The sequence below is a fragment of the Lissotriton helveticus genome, chromosome 3_1 (genome assembly GCF_964261635.1).
Source record: "Lissotriton helveticus chromosome 3_1, aLisHel1.1, whole genome shotgun sequence".
Lineage (NCBI taxonomy): Eukaryota > Metazoa > Chordata > Amphibia > Caudata > Salamandridae > Lissotriton > Lissotriton helveticus.
This window is the reverse complement of record NC_136061.1, coordinates 300,213,703-300,232,076: the sequence shown is the minus strand read 5'-3', so window position 1 is coordinate 300,232,076 and position 18,374 is coordinate 300,213,703. Positions and strand designations below refer to the sequence as shown.

The following is an 18,374-nucleotide window of genomic DNA, read 5'->3' as shown; positions in this document are numbered from 1 at the left end:
CAGATCTTGCTCTTAAAGTGAAATTGTCCTAAAAGTTTTATATGTTTCCTGCCGTACCTTTTTTTTTTTGAAGTTCAGATGAGTCCATTAATACCCATTTTTAGCTGGTAGTGGAGCGCTTCCTACTGCTGTCCTGGCAGAAGGGGGGATTTCACACAAGACCGTGGCTTCACTACCATTTTCATTAAATTAACAGCCAAAAAGGATGTATGCCACTACAACGCATACTATTACAACGCATGCAATTACAACACATACTATTACAACGCAAGTACCATTACAACAAAAGTTTCTACAACGCATACCATTACAACGCCTAATAGTAATGTTAATAGAAAAGTACCATTACAACGAAATCAAATACAATGCATACCAACGCATATTTAAAATATATATATATTTTTTTTGTAAAATAACTCCTGGGACGGGATGCAGGGAAAATAGGGGTTTTGGGTGGGGAAGTGTATTAAAAAATAGTAGAGAACTGAACGTATATTTTAATAAATAGCATAGTTTTTAGTACTCGAGTATTAAAAAAGGTACTTGAGTAACAAAAAAATACTTGCGTAGTAAACGTCTTTTAAATTATATCAAAACTTATTTTTAAAAATGTAATTAATCCACAAATAAATATATATAAGCACGTTAACATGGGAATTATTTCCGAAAACTGCAAAACAGTTCTGGATGCCACCAAATCGGATTGGTGCCCCTGGAACAGATCTTGCTCTTAAAGTGAAATTGTCCTAAAAGTTTTATATGTTTCCTGCCGTACCTTAGGTTTTGAAGTTCAGATGAGTCCATTAATACCCATTTTTAGCTGGTAATGGAGCGCTTCCTACTGCTGTCCTGGCAGAAGGGGGGATTTCACACAAGACCGTGGCTTCACTACCATTTTCATTAAATTAACAGGCAAAAAGGATGTATGTCTCTACAGCGCATACTATTACAACGCATGCTATTACAACGCATTTTTTACAACGCAAGTACCATTACAACAAAAGTTTCTACAACGCATAATAGTAATGTTAATCGAAAAGTACCATTATAACGAAATCAAATACAATGCATACCATTACAACGCATATTTAAAATAATTTTTTTCCCCGTAAAATAACTCCTGGGATGGGATGCAGGGAAAATAGGGGTTTTGGGTGGGGAAGTGTATTAAAAAATAGTAGAGAACTGAACGTATATTTAGAAAAAATAGCATAGTTTTTAGTACTCGAGTATAAAAAAGGTACTCGAGTAACAAAAAAATACTCGAGTAATAAACGTATTTTAAATTATATCAAAACTTATTTTAAAAAATGTAATTAATCCACAAATAAATATATATAAGCACGTTAACATGGGAATTATTTCCGAAAACTGCAAAACAAACTAATAGCCGCCATCTTAGGGATATTGCTACAAATTAGTCCTACAACTATTTTCATTAAACAAACACAGAAGCACAGTAAACAAAATGGTGGTCAAAACGATACTCAGCACAGAAACACACACTTTTATAAACAAAATTTAAATTACACTTTTTCACAGCAAATAAATGTTTGAAAAAAGACAATCAAAACGATACGTAAATTAAGATAACATTCAGAAAAACCTATAAATATGAGTACTACTCCATTTTGAATTCAGTAGTAATTCTACTACCAGAGAGAGCAGTCGCGACATTCTGAACCTCTGACCTCTTGCCACATTGAAAAACTTGAAGACACAACTGCTACCGTACATACAAGTAAGTTTAAACAAAAACCCAACTAAAATATTACTAATTTTAAATCAAATAGCATATTATTAATTCTTAAACATTATTATTTTCAGATTTTGTTAAAAATTAAGAAGTACTCTTCAAAATCTTCTCGTCATTTATCAAAAGTGATAATAAATGTACGTAAGTTTATTTTTAAGTAAAATATGAAGTAAACTATTTTGTTAAATTTTCACATATTGAAAAGTTGTCGTTATGTGTATTTTAAATTATCTTGTGATTTTAATAAATACATTGCCATTTCAAATGTGTTACAATCCAAAACTTTACAAATATTTAGTAAGGTTTACGTACTTTAAAATACAATTTTTTCAGCCTGGTGAAATTTTCAAAAAGCACCACACATCGCCATCCTTAAAAGATTACATCAAAACCACCTGTTTCACTATTTTCTTTATACACTAAGGTAAACAATTTCAATGAAACGCAATGAAATTTTGTTTTTCAAAAATGCTTCTGCATGTGTCGAGAAAGTGTTGAAATATGTTTGAAAAGTATTAAAAATGCTAAAAATATGTTTCGCTATTTCACACACAATTTAAAATAAATGTGAAAAGATTTGAATAACAACTTTTTTAACTCAAATTAGTTGGGTTTATAAATTATAAAAATTAACCTCTATAAACTCGTTTTTTCAAATCACAGATAATACAAGTGTGAAAAAAAATTTGAGAAGCACTAAAAGTACCCTCATTTTCAAAAAGGGTAAAGACTCAACACACCAACATCAAAAGGACTACTTAAAACAAGGTAAATATTTGTTTAAAAGCATTAAAAATGAGTTTCTTATCAACCACTTTTTAATCGACAAACACTTTGCGAACGCATTTAAACCACAGTAAAATAAACAGACTTTCAAACAATTTTTTTATTTTAAGATTGACAACAGCCACCATCTGGATTCTATTCCGAACCAGTAAATCCAGAGAAGGGAGTTAGCAGCCTCAAAGGTAGAGACCACTGCCTTAAAAGAAAGGCTAGATCGGCAACAGGCCAATCCTTTCGATGCTGCTATCGGTGGCCGCGCTATTCAAGTAACTGTTCCCCCCCTGATACCATTAGCTAGCCCAGAAAGGTATGCAGGTGACCCTCAAAAAATCCAAGCTTTCCTGACTCAAGTCACCTTGCACTTCTCGTGTCGACCGGCGTCGTTTCCTAACAACATGTCCCGTGTGGCTTTCGCCATCTCATATTTATCTGGAGATGCGGCGAACTGGGCGGTCCCTTTCGTTAGGAACGACGACCCTATCTTGAATGATTGGACGGCTTTTCGCCGTGAGTTCGAACGGGTGTTTGATCGCAGAGCGACAACCCTGAGTGCAGACAGAGAGTTGCTGGGGCTTAGACAGGGGAAGAAAGATCTGGTTTCTTACATGACCACATTCAATCGTCTGGTAGCCGAAACAGCATGGCCCGAAGAAAAAAGGATGGCGCTGTACTACCAAGGCCTGTCAGACGAGTTGAAGGACGTGATAGCCCAGATCGATCCTCAACCAGCAACCTGTGTCGATTTGATTAACCTCACGCTCCGCTTGGACCATCGTCTAGGTGAGCGAGGAGGTGACCGTAGGAGACATGATGGACCTTCTGGATCCATGGGACAAGTGCCTCCATCCGGTCCTCGACCCAGTGATGGCTCCTCTGAACCAATGGATGTTGGCGCCATCCGGTCCCCACTTACCAGAGCAGAAAGAGAGACCCGTCGCACACAGGGCCTGTGCATGTATTGTGGGAAGAAGGGGCACTATGTTAAAGAGTGTCCCTCTAAGCCCAAGAGATCCAAGACCTTTTTCTCGGGTAAGAAAGTGGCTCTCACCACAGCTGAGTCCGAGAGAAACGTTGAAGACGCTCCTTCAGTCAAGGGCCGGGATACTAAGGAATGGAGATTGACGTCGTTAGCTCCGGTTGACAGTGAAGCCCCGATTACTCACGTAACATTGCCCACTACTCTGCTATCTCAGGGCAAGGCACATGCTGTGTGGAGCATGGTGGATTCGGGGGCAACAGGGAATTTCGTGGACGACGGCTTGGTGCGTCGTCTAGGGTTGAAGAGAGTGTCTGTTTCCAACCCGGAGACCGTGTTGGCAGTGGATGGCACCCCTCTCAAATCTGGCCCCATCATTGAGCGTACGGAGGAACTGGTGCTGGTACTGGAGAACAGTGCCCTTTCCCATGTCGAGAGCATAGTGCTAAACATCATAGAAGCTCCACAGTACGAACTAATCTTGGGTATCCCATGGTTGGAGAAACACAACCCTTCTATTGACTGGAGAGAGAAAACGTTGGCTTTTCGGTCTGTTGAGTGTCATGACATGTGCTTACATACATCCACAGCACATACCGTGGCTTTGGCACAGACATTGTACGTCGCTACCGCGGCGGAAAAGCTAACCGTCTTGCCCAAAGAGTATCTCGAGTATAGTGAGGTGTTTAGCGAAAGTCAGGCCGAGGTGCTACCACCACATCGGGAGTATGACTGCCGAATAGACCTGGTGGAAGGAGCTGTCATTCCCTCTTGTAGGGTGTACGCGTTGTCTGAACCCGAGTCCAAACACCTGCAAGAATACCTGGCACACTTCAGCGCTATCGGCTTTATCAGGCCCTCCCGGTCACCAGCAGCGTCCCCTCTGTTCTTTACATCAAAGGCCAATGGGGAGCTGCGCACCCTCATCGACTATCGACAGTTGAACAAACAGACCATACGGAATCGGTATCCTCTTCCGCTCATCCCCGTGCTGTTGGATCAGGTGAGGGAGGCCGTGATCTACACACGGTTGGATCTTCGTGGGGCCTATCACCTGGTCAGAATACGCAGTGGTGATGAGTGGAAGACGGCCTTCAAAACCCGCTATGGCCTTTTTGAGTACCTGGTAATGCCGTTCGGGCTTTGTAATGCCCCGGCGGCATTCCAGTACTTTTTTAAATGATGTGTTGAAGGAGTATCTGGACCAGTTTGTCATCGTGTATATCGATGACATTCTGGTCTATTCAGACACACATCAACAACACGCCAGTCATGTCCTCCTGGTGTTGCAGAAGTTGCTGGAGAACCGACTCTACTGTAAACTCAGTAAATGTGAGTTTGGCGTGGAGGAGGTGGAGTTCCTAGGGGTTATTCTGACACCGAGAGGGTTTCACATGGCGGAGAGAAAGGTGGATGCAGTGCGTGCCTGGCCAGTACCTACCTGTGTGAAAGAGGTGCAGTGTTTCCTTGGCTTCGCCAACTATTATAGGCGATTCATCTCCCAGTTCTCTTTGTTGGCCTCTCCCATCACCAAATTGCTGAGGAAAGGTTGTACATTCCAGTGGACTGCTGAAGCCATGGATGCCTTCGAGTCACTGAAGGAAGCATTCGTCACTGCACCGATCCTGAAACACCCTCAACTGGATCTGCCCTTTATCGTTGAGGCGGATGCCTCCGATTCAGCAGTGGGGGCTGTGCTGTCACAGAGAGACAGGAAGACGGGTCAAATGCATCCAGTGGCCTTTCTGTCTAAGAAACTGAACTCGGCCGAGGCCAATTACACCATTTCAGAAAAAGAACTACTGGCCATCAAACGAGCCTTTCAAGAGTGGAGGCATTACTTATGGGGTTCACAACATCCGATAACTGTGTATTCCGACCATAAAAATCTGTTGTTCATGAAAACTGCTCGCCACCTGTCCCAACGTCAAATGCGATGGATGCTGTTTTTCGCGGAATATAATTTCATAGTTACGTTCCGTCCCGGAACAGAGAATAGGAAAGCAGATTCGCTCTCTCGACAAGGGGGTGACATGGTGCCGGCGAAGGAACAAACAAGAGCAATAATCGACCCAGGAAAAGTGGTGTGTCTGGTAACAGCTGATCGATTCATTGAACAAGTGCAAAAGGACAGAGACCAGATCCAATGGAGACATTGGGCCAGCCAGAACAACAGCCGAACCATCCATCATGGAGTGCCCTTACATGGAGGGAAGTTGTTTTTGCCCTCGCATGATCTGCGTCTCCAGGCGTTCAACTGGTGCCATGGGGACGCTTTGGCAGGCCATCCTGGGGTGAGAAAAACAGTCCATCTCGTGAAACGCCATTTCTGGTGGGATTCTCTAGTGAAAGATGTAGAGAGATGGATAGGTCAGTGTGACACTTGTGCGAGAGCAAAGGGAGATCACTCCATGAGCCGAGGGAAACTCAGACCGCTGCCCACTCCGTCACGTCCCTGGCACACCATCAGCCTGGATTTCATCGTGGGTTTGCCCATGGATCAAGGGTACAACGCGATTATGGTGGTGGTGGACAGTTTGACGAAAATGGGGCACTTTATTCCTTGCAAGAACCTTCCTACTGCTAGCCAGACCGCTCAACTGCTCTTGACTCAAGTGGTACGGATTCATGGGCTTCCACGGGTGATAATCTCTGACCGGGGGCCGCAGTTCGTGGCCAGGTTCTGGCACATGTGGTGTAAGGCATTGAAGGTGGAAGACGCTCTGTCCACCAGTTTCCACCCTCAGACAGACGGTCAGACAGAGCGTCTGAACCAAACACTCAAACAATACCTGAGGTGCTACTCCGAGGAAGCTAATCACTCATGGGTCTCTCTTCTCTGGTTGGCTGAGCTTTCGTACAATAACGCTTGGCACAGTGCCATAAAAGAATCTCCTTTCAAGGCTAATACAGGATTCCACGCTAATACTTTGCCTTTGACCATACCCAGCGAAGTCCAGAACCAACCCAATGTGGCAGCACACGTAAAGGCCTTGCTGGAGACCCATCGACAGATCCAAAAGACCCTGGTTCATGCTAAAGGCTCATATAAGAAATGGGCAGACAAACATCGACAGGAGAGCCCTTTGTATCAGATAGGGGACAAGGTCTGGTTGTCCACCAGAAACATTCGGTTTAGATACCGCAGCATGTTCCATCCTCGCTTTATCGGTCCCTACGCTGTCATCAAGAGGATCAACCCGGTGGCGTACAAGCTGAAGCTGCCCATGTCTATGCGTATCCACCCAGTGTTCCACAGCAGTTTGCTGAAACCAGCTGGTTCATTGCGACGCAAGGCCGCGCCACCGGTGCTGAGGGACGGACAAATGGAGTTCGAGGTACGGCGAATCGTGGACTCGAAGCTCCGCCAGGGGAGGCTGTGGTTTCTTGTATCTTGGAAGGGCTATGGTTCAGAAGACGACTCATGGGAGCCCAGTTGCGACGTCCACGCTCCGCGCCTGATCCGTTCCTTCTTTACCCGCAACCCGATGAAGCCGGGCGCTAGGAGGCACAGGGCAGGGGGGCGTACTGTCAGGGTCTGACTGAGGTGCCTACCTAGATGTGGACTACGTTTCCCAGAATGCTTAGCATGATGGAGGAGGGCCTCAGAAAGCATATCTTGTTGTGGACGCCATCTACTGGTGCTTGTGATTTGTCATTTTTCGAGTCATTGATGCGGACGCCCTGTCCCCGCGGAGTTCCAGGGAAGGAGTGGTTCGTTTGCTCTGTGGCTGCGGAGCAAGTTGTTGTTATCTGTGTTAAGACAGTACCGGCTGGTGCTGTCTGAGGTTATTGCTGCAAGACGCGTGAGACGCTAGGATTGCCCCCTCCGCGTTCTTGCAATACTTTTTGATTCTTATGTTGTGAGTGAGCAGGAGACGCCTGGATTTCCCCCTCACTGCTATTCACGGGACGCGGATCCTTCTGCGCGGCAGACACCGGCTGGTGCTGTGAAGTATAGGTAGCGAGGGAGACGCGGGTTTGCACCCTCCGCGCTTGCCTATGCATAGACGGTGTTCTCGGCTGAGAACACCGGCCAGGAGACGCAGGATTGCCCCCTCCTGTTGCTGAGACTTTGTTTTGTTGTTTCCGCTACTCGAAACAAGAGTAGGAGAAGCCGGCTGGCTTTCTATGTTTGTTCATTTTACTTTTCCTGCCTCTATCAGCGGATGCTGTTGTACCTTACAAGAAGCGGCTGGGAGAGACTGTTATCTATCCAGACGCCTCTTGAGAACCCCAATATCATTTATGATTTCCACAGGCAACTGGTGAGTGTATGTGGGTGACACTGGTGGGGGGGGGTTGATGTGTGTGTCTCTGGCAGTTAATAGACAGGCTATAACGTTCAGCTCTTTCCTTTAGCCTGAGGAAGACTCCATCAGCGGGAAGGGTCTAATTCCTGAGAGTTATCAGGTGAGGATTCACAACAGCACTTGTGATATAGATAAGGGGTTAGAGTGCAATGGACTAACGTGTCCCTCCTTGTCGTTACAGGTCCTTATCCCTGCTGTTCCCTTCCCCTTCCCTGTTTTCCCTCACCCGACTGCTTTTACACGCTGGAATTACTCAGTCAGAGTGTGGAGACGTCAGGAGGTGGACCCTATTTGAGCATCTTTCCGATCCTGAGGAATAGCAGTCGTGACAGCAAGCCACCAAAACAAAACTCAAAAAGGTAAGAAACGTTAAGTAAAATGTTAAATAAATACAATTAATAAGCTTCTTCTCAAATAATAAGCTAGCAAAAAAATAAATCAAATTGAATTTTTATAATAAAATGTTCTCAAACTTCACTCCAGGAAGGTGCAGCAGTATGGAAAGTGATTGATAGTGTAGGGGTATAATTTTCTATTCTAACTCCAGGAAGGTGCAACAGTAGGGAAAGTGATAGATAGAGTAGGAGTATAATTTACTATTCTAATTCCATAAAAATGCAACAGTAAGGTAAGTGATGGATAGTGTAGGGGTATGATTTATAAATCTAATTCCATTAAGGTGCAACATGAAGGTAAGTGATGGATAGTGTAGGGGTATGATTTACTATTCTAACTCAAGGAAGGTGCAACAGTAGAGAAAGTGATGGATAGTGTAGGGGTATGATTTACAAATCTAATTCCATTAAGGTGCAACAGTAACGTAAGTGATGGAAAGTGTAGGGGTATGATTTACAATTCTAACTCCAGGAAGGTGCAGCAGTAGGGAAAGTGATGGATAGTGTAGGGGTATAATTTACTATTCTAGCTCCAGGAAGGTACAACAGTAAGGTAAGTGATGGATAGTGTAGGGTTATAATTTACTATTCTAACTCCAGGAAGGTGCAGCAGTAGGGAAAGTGATGGATAGTGTAGGGGTATAATTTACTTTTCTAACTCCAGGAAGGTACAAAAGTAAGGTAAGTGATGGATAGTGTAGGGGTATGATTTACAATTCTAACTCCAGGAAGGTGCAGCAGTAGGGAAAGTGATGGATAGTGTAGGGGTATCATTTACTATTCTAACTCCAGGAAGGTACAAGAGTAAGGGAAAGTGATGGATAGTGTAGGGGTATAATTTACTATTCAAACTCCAGGAAGGTGCAGGAGTAGGGAAAGTGATGGATAGTGTAGGGGTATAATTAACTATTCTAACTCCAGGAAGGTACAACAGTAAGGTAAGTGATGGATAGTGTAGGGGTATAATTTACTATTGTAACTCCAGGAAGGTGCAGCAGTAGGGAAAGTGATGGATAGTGTAGGGGTATAATTTACTATTCTAACTCCAGGAAGGTACAGCAGAAAGGTAAGTGATGGATAGTGTAGGGGTATGATTTACTATTCTAACTCCAGGAAGGTGCAGCAGTAGGGAAAGTATGATTTACTATTCTAACTCCAGAAAGTTGCAGCACTAGGGAAAGTGATGGATAGTGTAGGGGTATAATTTACTATTCTAACTCCAGGAAGGTGCAACAGTAAGGGAAAGTGATGGATAGTGTAGGGGTATAATAAACTATTCTAACTCCAGGAAGGTGCAGCAGTAGGGAAAGTGATGGATAGAGTAGGGGTATAATTTACTATTCTAACTCCAGGAAGGTGCAGCAGTAGGGAAAGTGATGGATAGAGAAGGAAAATAATTTACTAATCCATCTCCATTAAATTGCAACAGTAAGGTAAGTGATGGATAGTGTAGGGATATGATTTACTAATCGAATTCCATTAGGGTCCAACAGTAAGGTAAGTGATGGATAGTGTAGGAGTATAATTTACTATTCTAACTCCAGGAAGGTACAGCAGAAAGGTAAGTGATGGATAGTGTAGGGTTATGATTCACTATTCTAACTCCAGGAAGGTGCAGCAGTAGGGAAAGTGATGGATAGTGAAGGGGTATGATTTACTATTCTATCTCCAGGAAGGTGCAGCACTAGGGAAAGTGATGGATAGTGTAGGGGTATAATTTACTATTCTAACTCCAGGAAGGTACAGCAGAAAGGGAAAGTGATGGATAGTGTAGGGGTATAATTTACTATTCTAACTCCAGGAAGGTGCAGCAGTAGGGAAAGTGATGGATAGTGAAGGGGTATAATTTACTATTCTAACTCCAGGAAGGTGCAGCAGTAGGGAAAATGATGGATAGGGTAGGTAAATAATTTACTATTCAATTTCCATTGAATTGCAACAGTAAGGTAAGGGATGAATAGTGTAGGGGTATGATTTACTAATCTAATTCCATTAAGGTGCAACAGTAAGGTAAGTGATGGATAGTGTAGGGGTATAATTTATTATTCTAACTCCAGGAAGGTGCAGCAGTAGGGAAAGTGATGGATAGTGTAGGGGTATCATTTACTATTCTAACTCCAGGAAGGTACAGCAGAAAGGTAAGTGATGGATAGTGTAGGGGTATGATTTACTATTCTAACTCCAGGAAGGTGCAGCAGTAGGAAAAGTGATGGATAGTGTAGAGGTATAATTTACTATTCTAACTCCAGGAAGGTACAACAGTAAGGTAAGTGATGGATAGTGTAGGGGTATAATTTACTATTCTAACTCCAGGAAGGTGCAGCAGTAGGGAAAGTGATGGATAGTGTAAGGGCATAATTTACTATTCTAACTCAAGAAAGATTCAGCAGTAGAGAAAGTGATGAATAGTGTAGGGGTAAAAACGTTAAACTGTTTTAAAAAGAACATAAGTAATTTACATTTAATCACAAAACTTTTTTTTTTTGCAGAAGATGTCATCCGACAAAACAGCAAGATACATAAGATCCAACAAAGGAAACAGACTTCTTAAACATGCAGGATATATATATTGTAAGGCGAGAATAAGTGAACCACGAAGGCATTAGAGGTGCGTGCAATATTACTCAAGCCATTGCAAAGGCAGAGCGGTTACTCTTGATGAAACAATCATAAGTACAACTGAGCACAACCACTCTGCCTCTGCAATGGACATTGCAATTAGAGAAGCTGTAAATGAGATGAAAGATATTGCAAGCACCTCCAATGACACTTCAGGTTCTATTTTAAGGGAGGTTGCCCAGCATGTCCCCAGTCATATAGCTAGTAATATGCCTATAATCCCAAATCTGAGAAGAATAATTCAACGAAAAAAGCAGGCAAGTAAAACCAATACAACCACTCCACATACCTTTTCTGACATTAACATTCCACAAGAACTCACTATTTCTTTGTCTCATGAACCTTTCCTCCTGCACGACAACCAAAACCCTCTGAAACGTATAATTATCTTTAGTACTCCCCGCAACCTTGTTAAATTAGAGAATAGTGAAATTTGGATGATGGATGGGACGTTTAAAAGCACGCCACATCCATTCACTCAAATTTACACTATTCACGCTAAAATTAACAACAATGTAGTCCCCTTAGTGTACAGTTTGCTACCTGACAAACAATCTGCAACCTACACTGAGCTTTTATCAGTGATTAAAAGCAAAACCTCTAACAAAAGTCCTAGGAAAATCATGATTGATTTCGAATTTGCAATGATCAATGTGATCACCAAAACGTACACGGATACCCAAATTCAGGGATGTTTTTTCCATTTTTCCCAGGCATTTTGGCGTAAATTACAAAAAACATCCCTGGTTGTAGATTATTCTAAGGATAGCAAACTACAATACGAACTTAAAAAACTAACAGCTCTTTGCTTTGTTCCTCCTGAAAGTGTAGACGAGTACTACACTGCAATTACTGAATCAGAGTTTTTTACTGAAAATGAAGACAAATTGGCACCCTTACTAAATTATTTTGAGGACACATGGATTGGGTATCTAAGCAGGTCGGGTCGCAGGAGGAAGCCACGTTTCCATGTGGAGTGGTGGAACTGCTACACGAGCTGTTTAGAAGGAGAAGCAAAAACAAACAATGCCATAGAGGGATGGCATAACTCCTTCAACCATACAATTGGCAAACCTCACCCTAATTTCTATGATTTTTTGAAAACTTTGAAGAAGGAGCAAAGTTTTCAAGAAATGAGAATCTCACAAACATTAACAGGTGGTCTAAATCCACGAATCTCCAAAAGATCTAAAGAAATGTCTGAGAGACTATTGGCTATTTTACAACAATTTTCGTTGTGTGTGGCTTTAGACTACCTTGATAATGTAATGTTGCTAACATACTACATTTCTAACCTAAACAAAAACATTACTTTCCTGCTTTGCCCTAAATTTCTATAACATTACAATTTAATTGGCTTTTTTTTTTTTTAAATACAAATTTACACATTATAATGTCGGGTCACCTTACCTGAAGATGTCTTCTATCTTCTTCTGTTTCTTCTTTTTACCCAAAAGCAATCCACAGTACATTATAATCCATCCAAAATAACACTCCTTTTTTTTTTTAACCGCCGCGGCGCGAATTTTTTGCTGTGCTGAACGTTCTAATGAGCCAATGGGCTCATGACGGAACGATTCCGTCATGAGCACAGGCCAACCGACGCTCATGACGGAACCGTTCCGTCATGAGCATGGAAGGGGTTAAAAGTCTTTTTTCTAAAAAATGCCCATGTTCTTTTTTTCTTCAATCCATTCTTCATGGATGAGTACAGCATTCCATTATTGTTAAAAAAAGGCATTCCAAGATCGAAATCCATTTTTACCAATGTTCCAAAATTGGCAAATAAATCATCTTCTAATCTTTGTTTTTATTAAAAAAATTCTTCTTTTCCAAAAAGTTCTCCCAAGCAAAAAAATAATCCAAAACAAATCTTCTTTTTGAAAACGATCTCCAAAATGGAAAAAAAACTCCAATCCATCGATGATCTAATCCAAAAACCATCCCGATTCGGCAAACAAAAATCTTTTTAAACAATCTTCCTATATTTCAATTCCCATTTAAAAACAATAAAAAACATCCAAAATCCACGTGGAACAAATCCACAAATTCGATCTTCTTCATGTCTTCTAATCTTTACGCATGTTGTATTCATCGTAAACATTCAAATTCAATATATAAAGTATACTTTATAAACTGTTTTTAACAGCAATACTTAAACATTTCTTTAAAATTCCTACTCTTAACCTGCGATCCGACAAAGGCATAATCTAGCTAAATGATCGGCGACATGCTGAAAATGTAAACATTACACATTTCCTTACATTTGCAACCTCCCCTTATTCCCTCCTTACAATATATTTAATTCTAAGCAACAAATTGTTTGTAAATAAAGTTTTAAATGTTTCCTACCTGAGCGCAGATCTGCTTGCTGCTGCATTGTCCAACGACGCTCTTCAAAATGGCCGCGTCCAAGCACGTTTACGCGTATACGTCATCATCTGCAACTAACAGAAAAAAAGGACAATTTGTTATTATTATGTATTATTTTACATAAATGTGAAAATAAACATTTATTTAAATATGTTTAAAAATATATATTTTTTTCAAAACTTCTAATAAAATAATTAAAAATATTTTCAAGCAACATATATATTTTTCAAATAAATATATTTAAAAATAATTCCGTTTTGCGTATTATAATTTACAATTTACTATGTATTGTCTTTTTAAAATGCAAAATATACTTCCTTAATTACTATTATACATTCTTACCTCTGTACTTGATCCATTTTGTTCTGCTCTGTCCCCCATGTAGCTGAAAATGAAGTAAGTAAACTGCTCTCCGGAATACATACAAGGTGCTATAGAAATAAATGAAGGACATAACTTTACATTAAACTCTAGGAGAAAGCGTGGGAACTTTTTTATTATACTTTATAATTTTTATTTAAAACGTTAAATAAAATCAATAATATTTTTATTTAAACATATATTTATTCTTTTTGTGTTACAAATTATATATCTTTATTAATTCGTTGAATTTTTTTTTCTTCAAATTTTCCTTTTTAAATATTTTTTTCATTAAATTACTTGTAATTATAAAACATATATTAAACAAGAGTATTAATATTTTTTTTGTTTCTTTTACCAAAGTATTAATTCATATTTTTTTTTATATTTTAATATATTTTTATTGTAAATTTTTAAGAGTATTAATACTTTAGTATTAATGCTTTAGCATTTTTATTTAATTTATTCATTTATTTTGTATTATATATTAAAAAACTACAATATTAATACTTTGTATTTTTTAAATAAATTATTTATCTTTTTTTTACTTTTTAAATTTAAATATTATATAACTTTTCATATATATTAATTTAACATATTTAACAAGAGTATTAATTTCATTTTTTTTTTAATAAACAAGATTTTTTAAAAATAATTTCATGTTTTAATTTATATTTTAAAAAATACTATACATTTTTAACATAGATTCATGTTTAAATTTTTAATTGTAAAAATACTTTACATTTTATACATAGATTAAACAAGAGTATTAATAAATACTTTTTAAATTTAAATTAATAATCTCAATTTTATTTATTTTTTAAATTTAAATAATTACTTAAAAAACTCCAAAAAAACAATATACAACAGTTAAAACATTATATAAAAAAATCAATAAAACTTACGTAGTAATGGCATGCATTGTAATGGCCTCTGCGTTGTACTAGCATGCGTTGTAAAAACATGCGTTGTAATGGAACCTGCGTGGTAAAAGTTGCGTTGTAAAAGTACAGCGTAGTAATAGTTGCGTTGTAAAGGATGTTCCCCGCCAAAAAAAACCATAGTTTATAGGTATGAAATTCCTGATCATATGTAATCGAAATGGATAACCCACCATAAACAGGTGAATGAACAAAAGCTAAAATATATCAGCTAGAAATTCCTTACATCTATTAAGATTTAGACCATTCTTAGCCAGGGTAACTGTAAACCAAGAGATATTTGAAATAAGACTTGGAAAAAGTAACACATCTTCCTGGCTCATCCTGGTACTCTGATGTTCCAACTTTCCCTATGAGATGTTATTTTCTACAGAATGGTAGGCAGCAAAGGGGTGGGAGGTAATTTACGGAGCTTCTGAAGGAAATTCACTAACATCTTCAGGGAGCAATGAAATTACCAAGAGAAAATAATAAAAAGACTGGGATTAATTCCACTTAAAACTTTTTTTTAAACAGCTTCATACCACAGTTTTTGACATTTTAATCCCATTTAAGTAACTGGTGTTACTATTACTTAGTTTGATGGTACTCTGTTTATCATAATCAGAAGCGTGGAGGTTGGCTTTTCCCAGGATTTGAACTTGTGACATGCTGGCTGCACCAGATGTCATTGAGCTATCCTGCTGATACTTACTTGTGTTCAGAAAGACCTGAGTCTTCAAGCGGATAGTGGACTCTTAGGACTTAATCTAGTATTTCTAAAAGATAAAAATAGTTCAGACCTTGACGATCTGGATGGCCTTCAAATTGTGTACTTTAATATTCTGGCTAAGGAGCAGCATTCTAAACACATATAATCATCAGAAGCCGCTATAGCTAATAAATGTGCCTCCCTTTCTGTCATAGGTCTTCTTCTACAGTATGTATTAGGTGCTGTAATTAGTAGTGGACAACCTTCAACTTAAGGGGCTATGCTTGGTCCACTATTTATAAAACTGGCTAGTCAAGGCTCAGTCTGCACTGTCTTGGTAAGAGAGCATTGTCTTGTTTCCAATACTCTGTATAGCCAGTGACTTTCCATCACCTAAGAGTCTAACTTGATTTCATTGCACAGACTTCAGATTAGAGAAACAGTAAAAGTCTTGTTGGGTCATGCATCTCCACTTCCAGGAAGAACTCTTGCTATTCGTAATGTCTCCACTGACATTGTGTTTACAGAGGCTCAGACTTCTTTTCTCTTTTGGATCCTAGACTTTGTCTTAATACAGTTTCAGATGAGGATTCTGCAAGGACATCTGCTTTGAATTTGGATCAGTCACTGGAATCTTAGTGAAAGACAATAGTAAATCACAGTTGCTTTCATTTGTGGACCCTCTAATCAAACCTGCTGAAAGGGTCTTCATTCCTGTCTCTAGCACCTCGGAATCGGAAGAACTAACTCATTCAGCGTGACTGGGAGTATGTTTTTTATTTTTAAATATGAGAAAATAGCTCTGCTTTGGATGACTCTTACTATTGTCAATTATAAGTGCCACGTGTGCAGATTCACCGGTAGAGAAGGAAAAATAATTTCCAAATTAAGCTTATATAAGTTTAGATATTCAACTGTTTGCACTGTTCTACAATGCAAATAATTTCAGATGACTATTCAAATGTGAATATGAATGTGAATATACATTTATCAGTTAAATAAATGTGGATATATATATGCCCATTTCAGCTTCATTTATATGCTAAGCACAAAATAAAAATAGATGGAGATAAAATCATCAAAATAAATATGGATAAATACTGACAGAAATGTCCCAAAAATATATACCATATAGCCAGGAGCCCTACTCGTTATCTATCCAAGATGGGAGACCCAAGCTGTTTTCCAGGTGTTTCCCAACTTCTCTTCCTTCCTCTCCTCCTCCACAGGAAAGTTAAGTCTTCACAGCAAACATGGCTGCTACTTTTTGTTTACACAAACACGGAGGGGCAAAGACTTCCTGCCTCTGCTCTTTTGGACTAGTCCTTCAAAAATATAATTTGTGTTGCTTCTTTATGAGAAGAGACTCCACCAAGTTGTGCATGAGTAGGAAAGCAACTGATAGTTTTCAACAGCTAGAGATATTCAGGAATAGATATGTTAATCGTAGTGAGCACTTATCAGTGTCTGAGCTTGTTTCCTATTTGAGATTGAGGAAGAAGTCTCTGGCAAAAGCTCTTTACTTGGTGTCATCAGACAAGTTTCTTTATGACTTCTCTCTGATTTTTCTCTGATTCATCAGATTCTTTATGTTCAAAAATATTGTCATATCTCGGATGATGTTTGGCCTTTTAAATTGTGATTCTCAGAATGCCTTCTTCGTTCATAGAACAACTTCTTAATGCATCCACAGTTTCTGGATCTTCTAGTTCAACATGGTTGATCTTTCACTCATGCCTTGCAATGTTGAACTTAATGCATATTTCCTGAAAATCTAGCTTAGATGCATATGAGCACCTTGGGAGAAGATGTTACCATTAGGTGCAGTGCTAGAATGTACTCTACTGGAAAGCAGAACAAACTCAAGTGACTTTGGTCTTGGTACTTGACTTTAGAGAGGAACTTATCCATAACAAGACTTTCTTGAATGATATCTTGTCATTCATTAATGGCTTCCACAAAAATTTCTACAAATATAACATGTCAGCCATTGAGATCTGTATACCCCTAATTACATAATTTTACTGGGAAATGAGTTTGGGACATCACTTTGGCTGGCTTTTACATATCCCTCTTTAAAATTATGCCTTGATGTGACAATTGATAGACAATTACATCCTTGATCCAAAAGGTCCTAAATGGAGAAATATTTGTTCCTGTATTCTAGCTTAGACACCATACTTCGTCAACAGAGGAACTTTAGATAGTATTGACTTTCAAGAGCTTTGCACTTTCATATAGAAAGGAGAAAAGAGAAAATCTACCAGTGATCTATGGTGGTTTTTTCTCCATGTTATAAAGTATCTTTGACCATGATTGATATATGGATATTCTTCCATAGTACAGAAACGTTATGGGGTTCAAGCTCCTTTACGCTCTTGCTATAAGAGCAAAGGCAATAATGATGATGTTTTGAAAACGCAAACCCCATGCCGGTGTTTGTATTTCAGCAACATGGGCAATTTGCATGCTTTTAGCTAACTTTGTTTTGTCATTTGAGCAGGACGTTTCGGAAGAAACTTTTTCTTCATGATGATTTCAATCCCATTACTCATAATCCAAGCCCTTCTTCACAAAATTGCCCCCCCTCATTACTACAGACAAATGCTAAGCTACAACTTAAAAAAAAATCACATGTAGGAGGTAGTATAGTTTGGTGACTCTGGGATTGCGGCAGGCCACACAGGAAGCACAAACCATTCTTAAAATTACCACTTTTTTTATTTTTATTTTTAGAAAAGCTTTGCTTTTTTTGCCTGGCAGTGCATGCATTTTCCACTCGGAAGTAAGCGTACTGGAATGACCACAACAGTCTTTTTTCCCAGTTTCTGCAAATATACCCATATTTTCCAAATTGAGGTATATTGTACGATCTTAGTAATAATCCCGTCTGGAATGAGTGTTTAATGTCTTATGTTTAAAGGAGATTTTTCTAAATGTTACTCCCAGTAAGATTTGTTTACACGGTTGCAAGGAACCTACTTTATGAAATACATTGGAAACTAACATCAGGTCACTAAAATATTTGAGGCCATTTTAAGTAGACGAGGTTTGTTTTTGCCATGGAAATAGAAGCATTACCACAGATTTTAGGACCACTAAAATTGCAGGTGTTGCTGTAGTGTAGACGATGCCTTCCTCCAAGGGGAATTTTATTCATAACT

General features: G+C 39.2%; 1 protein-coding gene across 3 annotated transcripts in view; it reads left to right on the top strand.

The window, feature by feature from the left end:
* The window catches only part of PRR11 (proline rich 11), a 309,219-nt gene that overhangs the window by 148,664 nt on the left and 142,181 nt on the right, over positions 1-18,374 (top strand). The window lies entirely within an intron of this gene.